Source organism: Microplitis mediator, chromosome 10 (genome assembly GCF_029852145.1).
Source record: "Microplitis mediator isolate UGA2020A chromosome 10, iyMicMedi2.1, whole genome shotgun sequence".
NCBI lineage: Eukaryota > Metazoa > Arthropoda > Insecta > Hymenoptera > Braconidae > Microplitis > Microplitis mediator.
The window spans coordinates 7,864,269-7,885,008 of NC_079978.1; the positions used below are offsets into that span (position 1 = coordinate 7,864,269).

At 35.6% G+C, this 20,740-nt stretch overlaps 1 protein-coding gene and 1 long non-coding RNA gene across 3 annotated transcripts in view; one reads left to right on the forward strand and one right to left on the reverse strand.

Moving 5' to 3' along the window:
* LOC130676770 (uncharacterized) overlaps positions 1–20,740 on the reverse strand; it is a 116,712-nt gene that overhangs the window by 2,518 nt on the left and 93,454 nt on the right. The window lies entirely within an intron of this gene.
* Positions 939–4,653, forward strand: LOC130676774 (uncharacterized). Its single transcript, XR_008991476.1, has 3 exons — positions 939–1,729; positions 1,826–2,072; positions 4,259–4,653. It is a non-coding gene; the product is annotated as an uncharacterized LOC130676774 (long non-coding RNA).

Below are 20,740 nucleotides of genomic sequence, written 5' to 3' on the forward strand. Positions count from 1 at the left end.
AGATAAGAATATTTTCATTGTTTTATTTCGTTTATAAACTGGAATCCAAAGACAGAAGGCAAACTAACAGCCAGTGACTCAGACCTTTGGCTCGTTGGCGAGAACGTACCAGGGTAATGACGTCAGGCTCCCCTTCCTGGCTTTGAATCAAGTCATCTTCAGAATAGATACTACCATACTACACTGTATAGTATTATATATATATATACTTATATATTAGGGAAGAGAAATTGTCTGGGAGTAAAAATACAGAGGGTGTTAGTCATGACCATGAATTTAATTAACTATCACGATGCGGGTATCAACCTAATTTCTTAATGTCTCGATTCACTTTTTATTTTCGCCGTATGATTTTTAAAAACCTAATATACTTAATAAATAAAATTGTTTTTGTTTTTATTGTTTATCTTGTAATATAATCATGATAATGATAATGAAATAATGAAAAATAAATAAGTACTAAGAATGACAGTCTTGAGCTGCTAAGATATCCACCTCCGCGAGTAAGAGAAAGTAAGATGATTACCTCCCACTTTTGACACACACAAAATACATACAACCCGCGGGGAATTTGAAAGCGTGGACAAAGAGACAGTACATATATACATACATTCACATATACTGCGGTAAATAAAATAAATATTGAGAGCCCCTGGGCTTTTATAAGTTGGCTGGAATACCACGAGATGTCACCGTGAGTGTCTTTATTCACTTATCAGAGTATCGACAATATCCCACGTGGACTTGAAACATTGCTAAGTTATCATCGTGATTAAAAATTACTCGACAGACATACAGTCAATAATTATTTCAACTATTATGTACACCGATCTTGTAAACAAACCCATTATAAATATAAAAAAAAAAAATGAACGAACTCAAAAAATCTCTACATTTATAAATAAAAAAAAAAAATAAAATACTTTGCGGCGAGTATACTTATGCAACCGGTTAAAATAGTTTATCACTATTGAAAAAGGGATTAAATTTAAATTCCATCAGACGTATAATTTTAAGAAGTTGTGCCAGATATTTAGCAACCGATAATACTCAAACGTAAGCACTTGTTGAATCGTGGAAATCTAGGGTCAGCGTAACGGATTAGTTGTGCTGCTGCTATAAATGCACACGCCTTTCATACAGTAATAAATCAAAGTCAAGGAAGAGGACCTTTTAGTCGTTCGATTCTGCCTTTTCTTATTCCTCCTACCGTATTATGTAAATATATACATATACATATGTAAAGACATACAAAATATCCGATTGAATTACTACATACATGTTATAATTTTCCAGAAAATTTGTTCTCTTTTTTTTCATTCAAAATTAGTGGATTTTGAAAAGTAAAATGTTTATGGTCTTCAGATATATCTGGACAAAAAGGATTACTGTAAATATGGGTAAGGGATGTACATAAATCATGTTTCTAAAAATAATTAGTCCTCGAGACAACTATCGATGACGACCCTCAATGCTTCCGGGTGTTTAATGTGACCCTGATGCACGACAACAATTTACTGTACTGGCGCTTACGATAATTTGCTAAGTACACAAGTCTAGTGTCACGTCGTTTAAGTTAATTCGATACCAGACTGTTGTTATGAACAAGTGATCAAAGCATAATCATGAAATTATTGAGTTTTCTTTACCGACTAAAATTGATATTATTGTTGATTGTGAAAATTATTTCAGTGAATTCTGGTTTTATTGGAGTTGATTTTTAAAATTGGTAAGAAAAAAGATTTAAATTGTTGTAATAATTAAAGCAAATAATGAAATATGTGAATAATACACGGAATAGTTATCATCATGAGTTATTGTGTAGGCTCCAGTGACGAACGACGACGACGTTGAGTGCGCAGCAGCGCCTCGTTGATGCCAGGCATGACGTCAACCGGCTGAGTGTTATTTTTGAAAGGAGACGAGAGAGAGAGAAAGATGTTTATGTGCGTGTGTGCGTCGGTGTTGAGAGTATACTTGACTCACACTGCCAGCTAAATATCATTTATAGAAATTTAAAAACAAGATATGTGTTTAATATTATCCAAAAAAAAAAAAACTTGTTAAATTTAGTAAGTAAATAATACGAATTTATAATAAAAAATTTAATGGTTGTAATGATGTAGACAGCTATTGATATCCTAATTATTAATGAAGAGCTTTAAAGTTTAAAGATGAGTTGTATACATTGACGGCTAGGTCTAAAGTCGAAAGATTAAGCACGCGAACCGCGAGCGCTATCAACACCTCGCGGATAAGATTGCCGAGCAACACGACAACGACTTCAAGGACTTACTTGAAACTTTACGACACAAAACCAAGACGATTATTGAATCCTATATACTGATATTTAAATACAATGTATGAGACTGGTGATCATTTAATAATTTATGTCACTACTGTGAGCTGATGTATGTAATTGATTTTAGAAATAATGATAAAGATGAGTGTCCTAGTGACTTGCCAAGTCTCTGTAATGCAATGTCTCCATTTATTTTAAACAATTTGTAAGATACATATACTGTCAGTCTCTCTGACAAAAAAGAATTTCTCGTTTAAATCGCGACGTTTTTTTAATTATTTTAGAGTAGAACACAAAAAAATTTATTTGTTGTATTGGCTTTTTTTTTTGTGTGTAAAAAATTTTTTCATTAACCGATACCTTTAGTGTGCGTAAATAAAATCACCAAATTATATGTTACGTTACACATAGGATTCATCGAGTATGTATGTACCTTTGTGTCGGCGTAAAACGTAACGTAATCCCTAATGAATCCAGATGACAGCTAACCCATTCACTCGGTTCGTCTGTCTCCTCCACATTTATATATAAATATATATGTATGTACTGATATATAGTAGTACATGGACACTAGACTGAGTGCACACACATAAAAGTGCGTACAACAACAGAGGGGTTTAGTCACAGTCACACATATATGCGGGAAAACATTAGAAGAGGGGATAAATGGGCTACCCCATAGACATATATGTATATATATATATTTGTAGCTAGACATTACTGATGGCCTGCACGCGGGTGAAAGTTGCATTAGGGGATGAATAAAGGAAACTTCTACGAGGGATTGTATTTCCCCTAACCCAGGGACTCTCAACTACACTCTATCCGCTCAATTTCTTATATAACTTATTTTAAAATTAATTTTTAATCTCTTGGTATCTTATTTCTTTGTAAGCCGTTAATAATTATTCGTTTGCCTTTAAGATATTAATGAAAATATGATAATTTAACACGAATAATAATGATTTACAAATAGAATTAATAAAGGGGAAAGGGAAAGTAGAGGCCGGATTTTCGCGTGGCTGACGGAATGTGGAAAAGAATGCACGTGTGTGCAGTGAGTAATTCGCGCCCTCGTCATCTGACAGGAAGAGTCATCAGGGTATATATACATATGTACATATATATTTATGTATGTATGTGTATGTGTATTGTGTATGCATTAAAAAGAATGAAGAGCAAGGTAGAGAAGAGTAACATAAGGGTGAAGGAAAAAAGGCCATATGGTAGGCAAGAACGAGCGGGCAGTCTGATGCGTGGGAGACAAGGGGACTCAATGTTCTCTTGCTCTTCTAATGTATTTATATATCATACTATCTCATTCTGTCTATGTATAACTCAACCCTAAGGTCTATCATTCTTTTAATTTTTTATATCTATATATATGTACCATTATACATTATCCTTATTTTCCTTTGGATCTCTAAATTGAAATTGTCTCTCATGTAGATAAAATGTAATTTTTCGACAAGACAAAAATTGGAGTTTAAATCTTATAAAGGGGCCACTCAGCAGGTTTAACCCTCTAGCTAGTATTATTAGCCCCTTTTCTACATAGTATTACGCACTATACTATTACTATTCCTGTTGCAACTACTGCTGAGTAGTGACCTAGTCGAGAAACCATAAAGCCGGAACTGTGCGGCTTTGGGACAATGACAAGGTGTGTTTGCAAAGAGTATAATGAGAGAAAATGAAAGAAGAATAAAAAGAAGGGAGTGCAAGAATGCCAATAGATATATAATAAAACACAATATAAATATATAAGTACGTATTATAGAAGAACCTGTTACCGACAATGTTGACGAGTAGGTGCATTTAAATTTATTAAGGTTCCTAAGACTTAGTATTAGAGGTGTTGAATTCACAATAAAAAATGTAATCTGTTGATACTTTTATTTATTTACCTTTTTGCCTAGTGCATAATGTGGTTAATGTATAGATTTATCTTTTCAGCAAAGAAAATACGAAAAAAACTCAAAGAAAATACAAATTTTGGGACAGTGTGATTGGAGTAAAGTGGCAAGATGGTTACATTGTGACGTAAAACATAAGGAAACAACATTGTGCAGTAAATACAGTGCACTTAGTGTTGTGATATCTGAGAGTCCAAAGTTTACAGCTTTGTCTCACGAAAAAGCTTTTGTGTGCATTACGGCACTAACGGAAAACAAAATTTTAAACACTTTATAATAATAGAACATTCGGTCTACATCTTATTTATTTGTGTTTAGTGATTCTTGTAAAATATATATGAAGATGTTTTCGGAAAATATTGATTGAGATGTATGAAAATATAAACAATTATTTTTTGAATAGAGCAGTTGATTTAAGATTAATTTAAGAGTTATTATTTAGAGGTGATGAAAAATTATGCAGAAAATTGAAATAAATTTTAAGTTTTTTTTTGTACGTGTAGTTTTCTATAGGACGCATACATTATCATAGAAGCAATATCCTAAGTCCGAAGAATGTCTCTTTGTGGGGTCCTACCTGGGTTTTACCTGAGACCTTTTTTCAGGTAAAGAAAATTTCGAATGTCGATCTCACCGACCCCGCTAGAAATTTTTGACGAGGGTCAGACACTTTTAGGCCCGAATATATATGATGTGTATCCTCTACCTTCTACCTCAGCTGACCCATGATTCAGCGATTCTCCTTCTACGGCAAACTGTGTTCAAGCTGATGGTATTGGAAGAATGGAATTTTGGATTATACTTTAAAGGCAACCGTACAGCGGAAAGACTCTTTTGAATTATTCCTACAGTAAATTACCTTTGAATTTTTCGGGTCGTCTTTTACAATCGTAGAAAAACAAACAATTTTTTGTTTTACTTATATTTTAATCACAACTAAAAGGGTCAATCAAATGTTGACCGAGCAAATTAATTATTTTCAATATTTTAAATATTAATTGTTTAAAAAAAAAAAAAAAGAAACAAGAAAAAACATGAATAAGATATTATTTTTAAAATAAATAAAAATTTCTAATAATATTTAAAAGTTTAAAATAAAAATTATTTAAACTAAAATTGAAAATAGAGAAAAATAATTTTCTTAAAATATAAAAATCAACAATACTGTATTACCGAGAAGAGGAAGGGGACGAAGGGGACCCAAGGGATCTCATAGAAAAACGAAGGGCACATGGGCAAGCAGGCTAGATCACGAACAAGGGACCGATATGAGAGAGACATAAGTAACAGCAGCAGCAGCAGCTAGTAATACTGATGCCTGAGCTCTCTTGTGCTTTGGGGAAGCAGAAAAGCATTGTTATATTTAGGGTAAAGACCCCATCGGTACCCCTGTTCGAAGGAGGGTTGCCAGAGCCTTTTATATACAACGAAGGGTCGGAGCGGCTGTCGGGTTCTTTTGTCCAAGTCGTCGAAGCGACGGAGGAAGTTCTATTTGGCATTTACTTAAACTCAACTTTGAATCCTCGGTATTAGTTACTACCTTGGTGTAAGCTATGGAGACTAGGAGCAATGGTATTCCTCGTGGATACCTGGATACCAGACTAACAGTTGTTTGCTGTACTGTATACAATGTATATTCTTATATACACTTCCTTGTCTATGCTCTAGAATACAGAACCTAAGCCTAAATCCAGGTTAACTTGGACATTGGAGCAAAAGGAGACCCTTGACTGCAGCAAATCCTTTTGCAACAGCAATGACGACCGCGGTGTTAGACCTAACTCGCATGCTAGAGTATTATAACTACGTGGGAGAGTTTACTGTTAGTCGCAACTGATTGTGAGTAGAGAGCCAGAGTCTTGCAATCATCAGCCAGGTCCAGCAGAGCCGGTTCGTTGGGTTGCTCAAGCAGCTTACTAGCATAGCTCTTACTCAGCATCACAGGACATAGAACGAGGCTATGCTACTCTCTGGCGATTGCGCCGCTGGCAACCAGCTCTAGTACACCAGCATATAACCAATCAGGCCGAGCAACCCAACATAAGCAAGCAACCAACAACTTACACTCTTAGGTTGCTCTGGGTGTTGGTGAAAGGTGTGGCCATAGTGTGTTGTTGGCTATATATAAGAAAAGAGAATGCAATATCTCATCGTACCATATTCCAACTACCAGCCGCCACACTCTATACTAAATTCAAACCACCAGGTTGTAATCATTTTCATCCTGTCCGGCTGTTATACTCTAGCTTCTGAAGCTGTGAAGATACATATATATACATATACATTATATGAGTATACATATATAAAGGAAAAAAAGGCATGAGTAGGATATAAATACATATATGAGAGGTATACAGGTGCGTTACTAAATGGAATTCAATGACCTCTGTGCATTTGAGGACGTATACGAGTAATTGGGAAGGCCGCGTGGTCTCTCATCATATATGAGAAGGATTGTTAGCGCTCTTGGGATCCGTGAAACTTAGTTGCACTTTGATTCTATGTTAAACTTATCCCGCAATAATAATATAACGTGGCTCGTGACCAAGTGCAAAAAGGAGAGGTGGGAAGTGAGTGCGATGTACACTCTTCTGACGCCAGCGGCCGCATCCAGAGTACAGACTACAGAGCTGTAATAAACGATACCGTACATCCTAAACTATCTATACTAGTAACTAGTAGACTAGTAATATGTATTAGATATATATCCTAAGACCAGCTGTAACCTCTTTCAAGTTAAACAAGAGTATTGGGATCTCCTGACTCTCGGGTATTCTTTATGCTTCCTGGGCGATCGTGATACATCTCAACAAACGTTATGAATGATTACACGTGATTTACCACCAAGATAAAATATATAATGCACCTGATTGACCTCGTCCTTTATATTTACTTGCCATTGAAAAATTTTGATGTTTATTCTTTTATCAGTTCAATGTTTAGCGCGAACTCAACAATTCGGAGAACAAAAATTATTTTTTTTTTTTCATCAATTTAAGGAAATGTTTAAAACGAAAAGCTAAATGCGTGAATTTGGATACACGTAATAAGATAATCAACACATTTTATGTACAGATATTTACATGTTTGGATGCAAAATATAATGAATATTTACATATGATATGTAAACATGTATATATTAGTATAAAAATAAAATTTCCAGTGGGTTGAATATAAGCCCAAGGCGGAGGCAAGGTTACGCGATGTTCGTGAAAGTTTGCTCAACAAATTTCACCCAAGATTGTTAACCACCGTGATCGAAGTGTAGTTTTCATTGGGTGCAGCCTTTGTCATCCTGCAATGTCTTTTTACTTTTCCGATCGACGTACAAATAAAATGACAATTCAATAATTGAATAACGTACGAAAGGACAAAGTTAAACTAATAACCAGAGGAATACAATAAGAAGGACAACTGCTGGTTGACCAGTGTTTTCTTCCACGACTGTAGTGTGTTCAGTCCGAGTCATGACAGCACAAAATACTTGGCAGTGACCAAAGACCAATGTACTTATGAGGAGTAAACAATAAAAGACAAGTAAGAAAAGAGAGTCCAGTACTGTGTTTGCAATGCCAGTCAGCTGATTTATATACTACAAATAAACTGTAACTTGTCGCAGTAATAATGTTTTAGTATATAAAATACACTAGTTTGCTGTGATATGAGATAAGAGACTAAAATAAATGTAATGATAAAATGAAATTGTATAAAAAATGTTAAATTAGGTAGCGAGTGTAAAATTTATAAGTATGTGTAACGTAATGAGTAAGGTAATGTGTGATATGAAGAAAATAAGTAGCATGACACTTTTTGTGTAGTACTGGGTAGATTAGAACGGCAACGAGACATCATATATACCAGTGTAGAGTACCAACGGCAACGACTGGTTGATCGGTTGTACTGTTATTTTTAACTTGACGCCGACGCGCCAGTCCGTAGTCTAAAACTGTACACCTTCCTTCTTCTTTGGCCTCGCGAGCGCCAGAAAATCATCACGTTTACTTATATATACTTATATATGTATATATATATATATATTATGTCGCCGTAACTAAAACCCGAAAGCACACGAAAACGCATATTTTGAGTAACTATTTTCACAGTGACGGTGGTCTCGTCTATTTTTAATCCTATGCTATATTAAACAGTATAATATGTATATACATTTTGTAGACTTATATGCTGTTATGGAAGTGTAGGTTTGAGTATAGAAATAACAAATGGCGAGTTAATGAGGTAAAGGAAATATATGATATTATTAGAAAACAAAAAAATTTTTTAATAATAATAGTGGGGTAATTATAATAAAATAATTTGGCTTGTTGGTCGGTAAAAGATTTTTCGAAACGTTGATTTCCCGCCAGTTGAGACTTGGCAACCGCGTACTCGCGGAGGAAGAGCGAGAGGGCAGAGCCAGAGGCCTCGAAATGTGGCAACCGAGCACTGATGCGTTGTAGCGTTGGTTCCGTGCTGATACCCACGCTCTCGAGTCCGCTCAACGTCGTACTACTGTCGAACATAAATGCCTCATGAGACTTTCTACTTGCAGAGTACACGAGAATGGGGTTGTCGCCACGACACTGGCCTAGACCAGGGTGATCCCAGTGAACGCCCTAATGAGATAGATCATTTGACGTGTCCTAAATTTGTCAATACGTCTACTAGTGAAAATTAAACTTAACTACTTATACACCAATGAGCCACAAATATAAATTGACCGTGATATAAGTAGTTTTTTTCTTATTCTTATTCTTATTCTATTCTTGCTTTTCTGCTTCTTCTCATTATGATGACAAAGAGAAATTTGAACGAGTTTCTCAAACAATGTATTCTAAATACTATACAAAGTTGATGATTAAACAAATTATTTAAAATATTAAATTGCTATTTTTATAAAATAAAAAATAAATTTTTGACGTTAAATAATTTTTTGGCTTTTGTAATATTGCTAGGATTATTATGTTGAACTGTAGAAAATAATGTCAGTTGGGATTCGAAAGGCTCATAGCCTCGCGCGCGAGTTGCGCTGCTTCTTTGGTGTCGGTTGGAGCAACTTTCTAGTTTAGCTGACGTGTGGCGCAGCACTGCGTGGCGTGCCATACAGTCAAAGCTTACATATATATACATATATATCTGTAGGTATATTGTGCGTATGTGTACATATTGTCTGGTCGTGGTGTATGCAATACACACAGTGAGAAAGAGAACCTGCGCGAGTGTTCTCATCCCTCTTTCTCTCTTTCCCTCTCAAATATTTCTATACATGTTTTCTTTCTTACTTGCATACTTGACAGTCGTATGGAGGAAAACTGGTTTCAGGAGAATAGAGCAACTACGGTTTTATATAAAACACTACAAGACACCAACCAATATATAAATACATATACATGTATATAAAAAAAAGCGTATGCTCAACACCTTCACCCAGAGGTCAACTTTGAGCCTGTAGCAACGATACTCTTTTTCTACCCGTGGATATTTGGGGCATCCAGTGACGGTGATGAGAACGTAGCAGCCTAAAAAATAAGGTATCAATTCGCTCTGTTACAAGAAAATAATCAACGTGGAATTTTACCCGTTGATTACAAGCAACAGCAAATGAGAATCAATGATTTTTAATTTTAAATGTAGATAAGACAATTAGTTTATTATTGACTAAATAAACAAAAAGTAATACTGCATGAGAAATTATAAAATTAAAAAAAAAAAAAAACCGAATATTAACTTTAAACTCAAGTCCGAGAATTTAAAAATAACGTGTCTGTAAGATAGTAATTTTTATTGACGGAAAATAACTTTGAGTCAGCGAGATACAAAAACTCGTACAAGGCGGGGTCATCGTTGGAAACGTAAACAGCTGAACATCGATAAAGTAAAATGAAATTTTCGGGACAGAAAACAAAAATATAAAAATTTACAACTACTATACAAAGAGTTAAAGTAAAGAGACAGAGGACTAGAACGAGAAAGATAAGACTGTTTTACCAACGGCGCCTCGTTACTGTTGGCCCAGCATCTAATCTCTCGTAATTCCGCGCTCTCTTTTTTTCTCCTTTTTTTTTAACCGTTGCTTTTTCCAACCCCCGCCGCCACCGCGCCCGACCTCGTATCAGCTCGCCACGGAACGGGAGCTCTCCCTCTGCAATATATATGCGTCCTCGTCTGACTTGAGGGTAGTTTCACCCCAGTTGAGAGGGGCGGACAACGGGTTGATTGCACTGGCGGCCTGGTACTCTCATCTCTCTCTCTCTCTCTCTCTCTCTCTCTCTCTCTCTCTCTCTCTCTCTCTCTCTCTCTCTCTCTCTCTCTCTCTCTCTCTCTCTCTCTCTCTCTCTCTCTCTCTCTCTCTCTCTCTCTCTCTCTCATTCTATCCTTCTCTCTCTCCCTCGTCTCAACGTTCTTGATTTGATAGCGTCCTTCCCATTCTCTATTCCTCTCTTTTACTGTACTCCTCCCTCGCTTCTCCACCGCTATAGCCGCTATATTTCCCCCTTTCACTCCTCGTGCCACCCGCACACACAGCAGATCTCCCGTTCGCCGCTTCACTCTCATCATATCCCACTCTCTTCTCTCCCACCAGTCCCACTCCAACTCCGACTCATACTCTAACTCATAATACAACAAGTCCTACTCTCTAAATGGCTCACACTCTTGCTAGTAGCTAGCAGCAGTGCGCGCGCAGACTCCCACTCTCGCGGCCTCATAGCCAGAGAATACGAGGGGTGGAATGAGAAGGGGTTACCATGGCAACTCCCCACGAGCGAGTATTACGTTTATTCTCTTTGTCTGACACGTTCACTCTATTTCTCTTACTCTTTATATATATATACATATACATATAAATATAAATATATATAGAGGGTCTCACTTGCTCATACTAACACTCGTATACAACTCACTCTCTTTTTATATTTTTTCTCTCTCACGACTGCCGTAAAGCGGGTGCTCTGACGACTGCAAGCAGTATAGAGGCTGATTCACAGACCCTACTCGGCCCACCCTCGTTCCAAAGTTCTCCGAAACGAAAACATCGATTCGCTCATAGCCCCAACCAACGTCTTCTACTTCCACTCGTCTTGGCTTCAACTTCTTCGTCTTCATTCTCTAATGTCGTTCTCTGTTTTTATTCTTCTCCTTCGTCATCTCTTCTACACTCGTATTTTACTTTATGCTTCTTTTATATTTTATACATGTTATAGTATTAGTATTATTCGAAATTTTGATTATTTTTCTCGTTATTTCTTTATGTCAGATCTCTACTACTCTGTCTGTACTTAACACAAGACTAGACTAGACTTGACTATCTAACAATTCTTAGCGATTCCGAGTCTGAAAAGCCACGAGAAAAGTCAAGTTATTCATTATTATAATGACACAAGATTACATTGAACCTTTGCTTTATGCTTTAATTAATTGCTTTTTTATTAACCTTATTATAATTTTTATATTTACACTAGTGATCCCTCTGATAAATGATTAATTGAAAACCCCAATTTATTTTTTACTTTTTTCTTCGTTAGATAAAAAAATAATAACAATAATGCAGATTAAAATGTATATAGTTGGGACAGAGTAGATGAGGCTGCTCTTTATCTTTTATTCCTTCAAGTATAGATTTTCCGTTGAGACTAAAGGATGAGATAAATGAACTTTAAAGAAACAAAAATAGACTTTTTAAAATGCATCTTTTTAAAGTTTATCATGATACTCGAAAAAGAAACAAAATAAATAATAATAATACAATAAAAGTTGAAAAATCAACTACATAAAAAACAGGCTGAGAAAAATTGTGCTTACGAAGCAAGTCGACTTTTTTTTCATTTTTTATATAAATTTTTTTTTTATTCATCGTGAAAGTGATGCCGAGGGTGGATAAGAATTTTCAACCGTGGAAACGCGCCAAACAGGTTGATCTGAAACTTGGAGACACCATTTCTATTATCTGGTTGGCCTTCGTAACGTTTCGTTCAAGACTTTGTTTTTGGTTAAATCTACATGTATATATATGCATATAAAATGTCTGATACAAATCATTGGCAATTTTTATACAGAATAATTAAAGAACCATTGATGCACATAAAACCAACAAGTTTATTTTATTTTGATATATTTTTGAAAATAATGGAATGCAAATAACTACTGCAGTAACTTTGATGGGTGTCACAGGTTTGAAATATTGTGACAGCATCATATAGAAAAAAAAAAATAATAATAATAAACAGATGAAACACATGTGTGTATTATTATTTAGACGATCAAAAGCCACGGAGATATTCACTGTGTTGGGATCCTGAGGATGATTATCTCCAGTGAGTTCAGGGATCATACTGGCAATTAGAGAGCCTCTGGCCGTGGCGGTAGCAACAACTACTGTGACCAATCATTAAGCTTAAAAATAAGGACAGACATATTACAAGAGATAGAATACAACAAGAGGAAAAAAGATAACCAGTATATATATAGAATTAACAGAGACTAGCATGGCTAATACTCGTCGACGGCGAGTTCTCTCGTGCTCTCGTCAATGCCACTGATTTCAACCGACTGGTGGCATTCACACGACCATCATATATTTTTATTTTTTATTCTTGCCTCACAACTTCTTTATCTGTCTCTTTTTAACAATTTAACCCCCACTACCCGCGACCTTTTTAGCGCTCTCTATTCCCCACTTTATGCAACTAAACTAAACTATCTTACTGTTTATCCCCACCTTCATATTTATATACATATATACTTATTCATACACGGTATACATGTATGTAACTTGATAGAATGTATATGTATTTTGTTATTTCACCAGCTCGTATATGCACCGCAGCCGATATGTTATCAATTGATGCGCGGGAAAAATACAAACATCATCGGTGGTGTGACATCCTGATGTACACGCGATGCATTAGATTGTGAAAAAACAGTAACAAGAAATTCCCCGCAATATAATTTGGTTGATATTGTATTATGTACAATAATCATTCATTTTTCATAAGTGCTCATCAATATTCAATGCTCTAGTATGTAATTTATTTACAGTAAAAATAAATAAATAAATTCAAACAAAGCAACATTGAGTTTATTTGACAAGTGCAAGATCAGACTGACCAGAATATGTGTATAACTTGATTATCAATTTAAACTTTAGGCTCTAACATATTAAACTTGACTTGAAAATCGAACAAGTGAATGTAAACTTCAACCCTTTGACAGCATCAAGTTAATAATGAGTTAGTTTAAGGCTGCAAAAGTATGGAGGTATTAGGGTATAAGTGATACCGTTACATCTCGGTTGAATTTTTCATTTTGAACACGCACGATCGCACTGCAGCCTATATGTTGACTTTGTGTACTTACATGAGAGAGTTTCAAAAATCACCTGAGTGATGCCCGGAGGAAAGAGAGGTCTCGTGGCATGCTCATGTGAGAATAGAGAAGAGACGGTTTCAAGGAAAAAGGGGCCACTAAGTATAAGAAAAATAAAGGAGGTCTAGAAAAAAAGAGCGTAAGAAAGAAAATAAAAAAAGTAATGAGGTGAAAAAGAAAAAGAGAGAAAATAGTTTGTGGGCGGGTGAGGGCGCAAGGAGGTGATGTAGAAAGGAAAAATGAGGATAGGGACGAGAAGAAAAAAAGACAGTGAGGAGGAAAGATATAGAGAGTAGTAAAGAGAGATCGGTCGATCTCTCAAGGAGGACGAAGTAAAGGCTTCGACTTTATACTACTCCTGTGTCCGTGTGAAACTGGTTTGGAAGGATGTGACGTACACATGTGTGGACTCGGGAATACACCTTGGAAATTCCTTCACTCCAAAGAATAAGAAGAACAAGACCAAGAAGAAAGAAGAAGGTTCATCTGACTACATATACATGCACATTCTCTTCGAGCCAACGTACTTTTCTAAACTACGAGATTCATATTTTCCTTTTATTTTTTTTTCTTTTGTCTTCAGTAAATTTAATTTCACAAAATTAATTATCTCATTAAATTGAATTTATTTAATACAATGTTTTTAATGATTTAAATTTATCATAAGCATTTATTTACTATATAAAAGTTATATATATATACATTAAAATATATTTTAAGATGAAAAATATATTGAATAAGCGGTTGAAGTTAAGAGAATAATTCCTTAAACGCTTGACTAAAGCGAAGTGAAATTCAAGCGTCGGTAATGGCGTAAGCGTACACGTTATATAGCACTCGCGATATATCCAGCTCATTCGAAAATACAGCTACAGGCTGGAGATACATATACATACGTATGTACATAGATTGTATATATGTATATAAATATATATATGTAGGATCGAGAAGGGGGTACATGCCATGCTTTAGTTGAACGCAGTGCATAGAGAGGGTTGAGTAGGAGAGTAAAGTTGGGGTGTGTGGACGGGTGGGATACATATATATGTATATAGGGATGTATATAACTGAGAGTGTGGGCGAGACGTTGAAGGGGACAAGAGCATACAGTGACTGTAGGGGTGAGAGACGAGAGGGAGTAAAGGGGAGCAAGGCTCCATCGGGGGTGGCGCCGTTCGATAGCGTGCGCACGTGGTCGTACTTCGTTCAGCCGCCGTCGTGGCGCCAAAGTCCTATTAAACCTCCCACTACTCCGTTGCGAGTCGACGCAAACGTCTAACACAGCAAAAAAGGAATAAATAAAAAAAAAAAAAAAGAGTATAAAAAAAAAAAAAACAACTCAACCTCTATACTACTATACCCAATACTACTATTACATGACTTAGATGCCAGTAAAATTCCCTCAACATTCTGCGCAGGCGTCAGTAATTTAATTTACTTAAGCAACTGACTTTGATTTAAGATAAAATTTTTTTTTACTCAAAATAAATACAAATTAAAAGCTCTCAGTTCATGATCTCTACATACATATTTATTGATAATTCAATTCAAATCTTGAATTAAATATCTATAATTTTTTTTATTTTTAAAATTATAAATTTTCAGTTAGCAAAAATAATTATAAAGCTTTTGTTTATTATGTTACATTGTTGTTTGTCGTACGTACAATGTCGTAACTGACGTAGTTGATGTATTATGTAAAACGAATACAAATAAGTTTTAAAAAGTTTCCAGTATTGCAATACAAGTCGAGGGGTTGAACACACATTAGCCTTTTTTATTTTTTCTATAAGAAAATTATCTTTTTTTCCTGTTCACTAAAGTATGGTTACGAGATAAATTTTCAACATATATGAAGATACTTAGGCTTTGTACGTTAGTTGTGTAGGCGGTAGGTACGTCATACGTATGTGATAACTTGATGTATATGTAGAGACATGTGCATGCATTATAAACCCAATGTACGTCTAGTACGTATGTAAGAGTGGTGCGTATCTAGTATAGAATTCTTGCGTAAGTAGACTCAACTAACGTGCTTATGAGCAGAAGATCTTGTCGCGTCGTCGTTGTTGTCGGGACTAGTGTGTGCATGTGGTAACGAGTTCACGAGTATGTCTGATATTGTAAGTAAGCATGCAGATATTTGTATGAGTGTACTATCGCGTGCTGCCACCTGTACAGGAATGCAAAAACCTCACACGTGGTTTAATTTATTATTTGTATTAATAATTTATCAACATTTGCATATTATTCACATATGAAAATCCTTTATATTATTCATCAGCTTGTTCTCCTTTTTTTGTAACAAATTTTCAGTGCGACTTTACGTAGAAAAATTTACTAACAATCACTGATATATTGTAAAAATAAAAAAATTTTATATAGATAGAGAAAAATAATAATAAAGGACTAAAGTTTTCCAAAGATCCTAAATGACTCTTCCATTCCAGACAATTTAATCTAAACCAATCTCTGATCGATTGGATTTATACCCAGGACTATTCGGTCGAGCAAAAGACTTCCGAAGATTGAACTTGTGCCGATAGAATATATATAGACATAAAAGAGTAAAAGAAAATAAGGAAGAAGAATACATATATATATATGTAATGTATATATATAAACAGTATGGTTTTTCGTAGCTACTGCCAGTAGTTGTTGCCAACTCAAGAGAAACTCGTCAAGTACTTGCGTTCACTGAACGGCAACTTCTTCCTGCTGTTTCTTTAAATCTTTCTCCTCCGTCGCTTTTCAATCTTTTTATACTCCTCTCGTACCACTAGTCAGTCTCAATAAATTTGCATATGATAAACACACTTTTCTTGTCTCTCCCTTACTTACTTACATGCATAGATACATATATGCAAGTAAATGTACATAGTTATATATACAGCAGCATTAACATGCGTTATCAGCGTTGCATCGCACTATTTTACACGAGTAAACGATACCCGGTGCCACCTGTGTGCAAGCTTGAAAGATTGCCTTCAGCAAAAAAATAATATCACGGCTGAATAAGTAGAAAAAGTTACAAACCCAAAACACGTGGTTAAAAGTAATACTTTTTAATAAAATTTGAAATTTTTTTCTACAGAAATTCGTATTCAAAGAAGAGCCTTAGGATTTATTGATCATCTATCGGGTTCAGAAAATTTACTCAGTGAAAATCAAAGCTCATGGTGGTAGAAAATACTTTTAAGTATTTTCGTTTATTGAAAATGAACATAAGATCTAATGATGGCGGAAGAAAGCCTATTAATGAATAAAATAAATCAGCTGGTCGAATCTGAGTGTCATCAAATGCAGTAATTTATATTGTAGAGCTGGCGATACAAATGTGTGGTGTCTGTCTGTTATAGTCGCATCGACACTGGCGACTGACGAAGGTTACAGAGAGCACGCTGATCGGGCCGAATCGAGGAATCGAAGGAAGGCGGACACAAACAACACCAGACAAGAGCGGCACGAGGGGCGCGTGCCACTTTGAAAGGAGTGGTGGGAAAGTAAGTTATGCGCGGCACGTGATCCCTCAGATATCCGTCGCTACACGGCGTCCAGTGGCGCTTCTTCGGCCTCCTCTGACATCTCTCTATTGCTGTTACTGGTACTGATGCTGATGCCTCTTATTACTCACTGATGCTCCCTTGAGTGTAAGAGGTAAAGGGACAGGGGGCCGACCACTAACTACCAACTTGCTACTGCTCTCTTATCCACGTGAAAGAACTCTCAAGTGTATAAGCATAACGAAGAATTTACATGCGTAGCTTTGTGGTCTCTGTGTTTTGAGTTTACACTTTTCAGACGACGACGACGACGATGATGATGATGATGAAAGAGGAACAAGAGTACGAAAGAATTGGTGAATGGATACAAGATCATTCTTTGATAACGTTTATATATTATTATACGGACAATTACTTTTGTATACATGTACTCGCTTACATTTTATATGCAATTAATAGTATTTACATTTGCGTGTTTCCGTGAGATTAACTTATGCATAGTTCAGCATAAGTATAAACTTTAAAGTGAATCTTGTAATTTACACGAGGCGTATGACATGTAAACTTGATGGCTATATATCTGTCTCTTCTTAAAGTCCAATTCCTGCATTAAATTTATTTAACACAAGGTGAATAAGAAACATCTTAACTAGACTAAACAGCTAGACTAAAATGTATTTAAGTTGATAAACACAAGTGTATTATACGGTACATTTATTCATCACCTGTTGTTATGTGTCTTTTGTATACATATAAACGAAATTGCACATAACATGCGGTCAAAACCATCGTCGTGACGTTTCCAAGTTGCATGTTTAGTCAGTATCTCAAACTTAATTTCGTTAATAAAAGTAAACGACCTCGAAAAATATTCAGAGTAATGCGAATAAGTACAGCAGGTTGATCACTTTCCGTGACGAGGGTAAAAAAAATAAAGGAATTTAAAATACAAATATACATAATAATAGTAAACAGTTCCGGGGCAAAAGTATCGGAAAGTAAATCGTGAAATGAGAGCAAGGACGTCGAAATGCATTACACGTTTCACAAGAGATTGGAGATTGGGGGCTAGGGGGTAGGTGCTCCATACATATATAGATAGAATGAAAAGGGGGTAGTAGTATGAGAGAACGTGGAAGTAGTGTAGTAGAAAGAGGTTGGCGACCGGGCCGTCGCCGGGAATTGAGGGGTGATAAGCAGAGGGATGACACGCTCCACGCATACTGCGGAGCTTCGATTTCTCCGTGGAACCACGTGTATTTACTATTTCCTCCTGCATATAAACACTCAAAAGTACTTATATATATATATACATATATATGTATATGTACATCCGATCTGTCAATAGCGTCAGCTGTTGCTTCTGTCTCTGAAACGATGTCGCGTGTTTCCCTGTGTACATGTACATGTGTATATTATGCATCCTATAGTACTTAAATATATATAGATATATGCGGATGAGCGTCACTGTCAGAGTTGTAAAAACACGTGCACAAGATATCTTGCCGGTGAATCAAGGGATATGTATTTGTGAAGGTAATTGTATGAGGAAATGCTCCGGGCAATCGTTCATTGTCGATCTGTAGTATTTGGATATAATAAAAGATATAATAAATATATAAACATAGTAAGATGTTTGAGTGTAAATTCCCCTTCTGGCAAAACGTCTCCGTTTAACGATGGTAGTATTTTTCGAGTTTCGTTATATAGAAGGTTTAGGTAGGGTCAAGGACAGACGACGAATGAGTGTAAAAGAGAATAATAATGGCAAAAATGTGTGTTATATAGTAGTAGTTATATATAGCTGGTGTGACACCTGCAGCAGTAACATAGAGTGTGTCGAAATCAAAGAGCCGGCGCCAATAAACCATTCTCTTCTCTTCTGTTCTCTATTATATACCATGCATGGTACACTGTGGTGTTATATATTTGTCGTTTTGGGTCTTGAGACCGCAACTGAGTCCCCGCACGACAGGTACCATATTATTCATCTTTCATTACCACAAAGTCTATGCTCCAAGTAATTTCTCGGCTACTACTGCTACTACTACTACTACTATTACACTTTAACACTATACCTGAACGATTCAAAATGTACAAATTAACTGGTAACTCGGACAAAGACGCCCCACTGTGGTTTTAAATTAAGAATGATGGCTCATAGTTTAAGTAAACAAAATATAACAACTTTAAGTACAACTCGATTATCGTATCTACACTAAATCATTCATAAACCTATAGATTATTTTTAGATGTTTTTAAACTATGTATTGTTATACCTGTTGATGAAAGAATTAGTCAACAGTTTATTTTCATTTATATACATACACATACATCTATGTATATAAAAACATATAAAAGTAAAGTCAATGACATTTAATGTGATAATCGAACGATGTCACGTAATACATAGTTATATACAGCACTTGTTTACAACTCGATAATTACACACATCGATAATAATATAAATTATCTTACTATCATCAATTCACGTGTACATACATTTTTATTATATTATTACGTAGTACATTCATATAGTCAACATTTTTTTAGTGACGTGTAATCGCGATGAGATACTACGTTTTATGTATACTTGTATGTGTATGTATATGTTTGGGTATTTTATTTTTTTTACTACTTGAGTCAGCTGATTCGCTTGTAGTAATACCCGTGAGTGGTCTCTTAATTGCTATGTCTATTTGTAAATGTAAACAAAACAATACCACGCTTGAATAAATGTCTATTAGCAAGAGATCCAGACAGACCACGTGTTCTAATGTAAATTCATTTACTTAATTCACTTTCAGTCTTTATTTAAATTTTTTTGGTTTGTCTTTGACTGAAATGAGGTTGAATAGGATTGGATGTGAAAAATAAATTGTTATTTTGGCAGAATCATGTAATAGTTGTGGGTAAAACTGATAATTATATATATAATAAAAACATGCTGGTATATTTGAATAGGATAAGTTGTTGTCGAGGGTCAGGTATACATGAAAATAAATAATATTAATAACCTGGTGATAATACAAATACCTAAGTGTATATTTATTATAAGTTATTTGTATAAGAGAGACGAATGACGTGAGAGCATGACAAGTAAATCGTGTGCGAAAAAATAATGAATAACGAGTACGGTAAATATCAGTATGAGTTTATACAGTTGTTATAGTGGTAGTGGTAGAGGTAGAGGTAGTATAAGTAGTAGTATTTAAGGTTGTGGAGGTGTTTGAAGTAGCAAAAGAAAGAGCAAGAGGTCGACGTCGGCGTTAGTGTAGAGTGTATATAAAGTGAACAAGCCAGACAAATGAGAGGCGGGATGGAAAGGAGGCGGGCGCAACTGTGAAACAAACCGCGCGTAAATCAAGTCTCGTTGCTCTTCAAAGCCACCACGTGGTCGCTTGCGCAGAGTTTTCACGCTAACGAAACTATGACGCTCGAGGCGAATTTATGAATGGGAAATCTATTGACAGATCCCAACGACGATATCTCACTCTCTATACTGCCTATCCCGCTCTTACTCTCATTAATGCTCTCCGGGGGAAAAGACCAATCTACTTGTCCTCTATATCAACATATATTCATAAAGATACACATATAAATTACATGTATATAGATATTTTTGAGTTTATATTGTCTCGCAACACCTGCTACCAGAC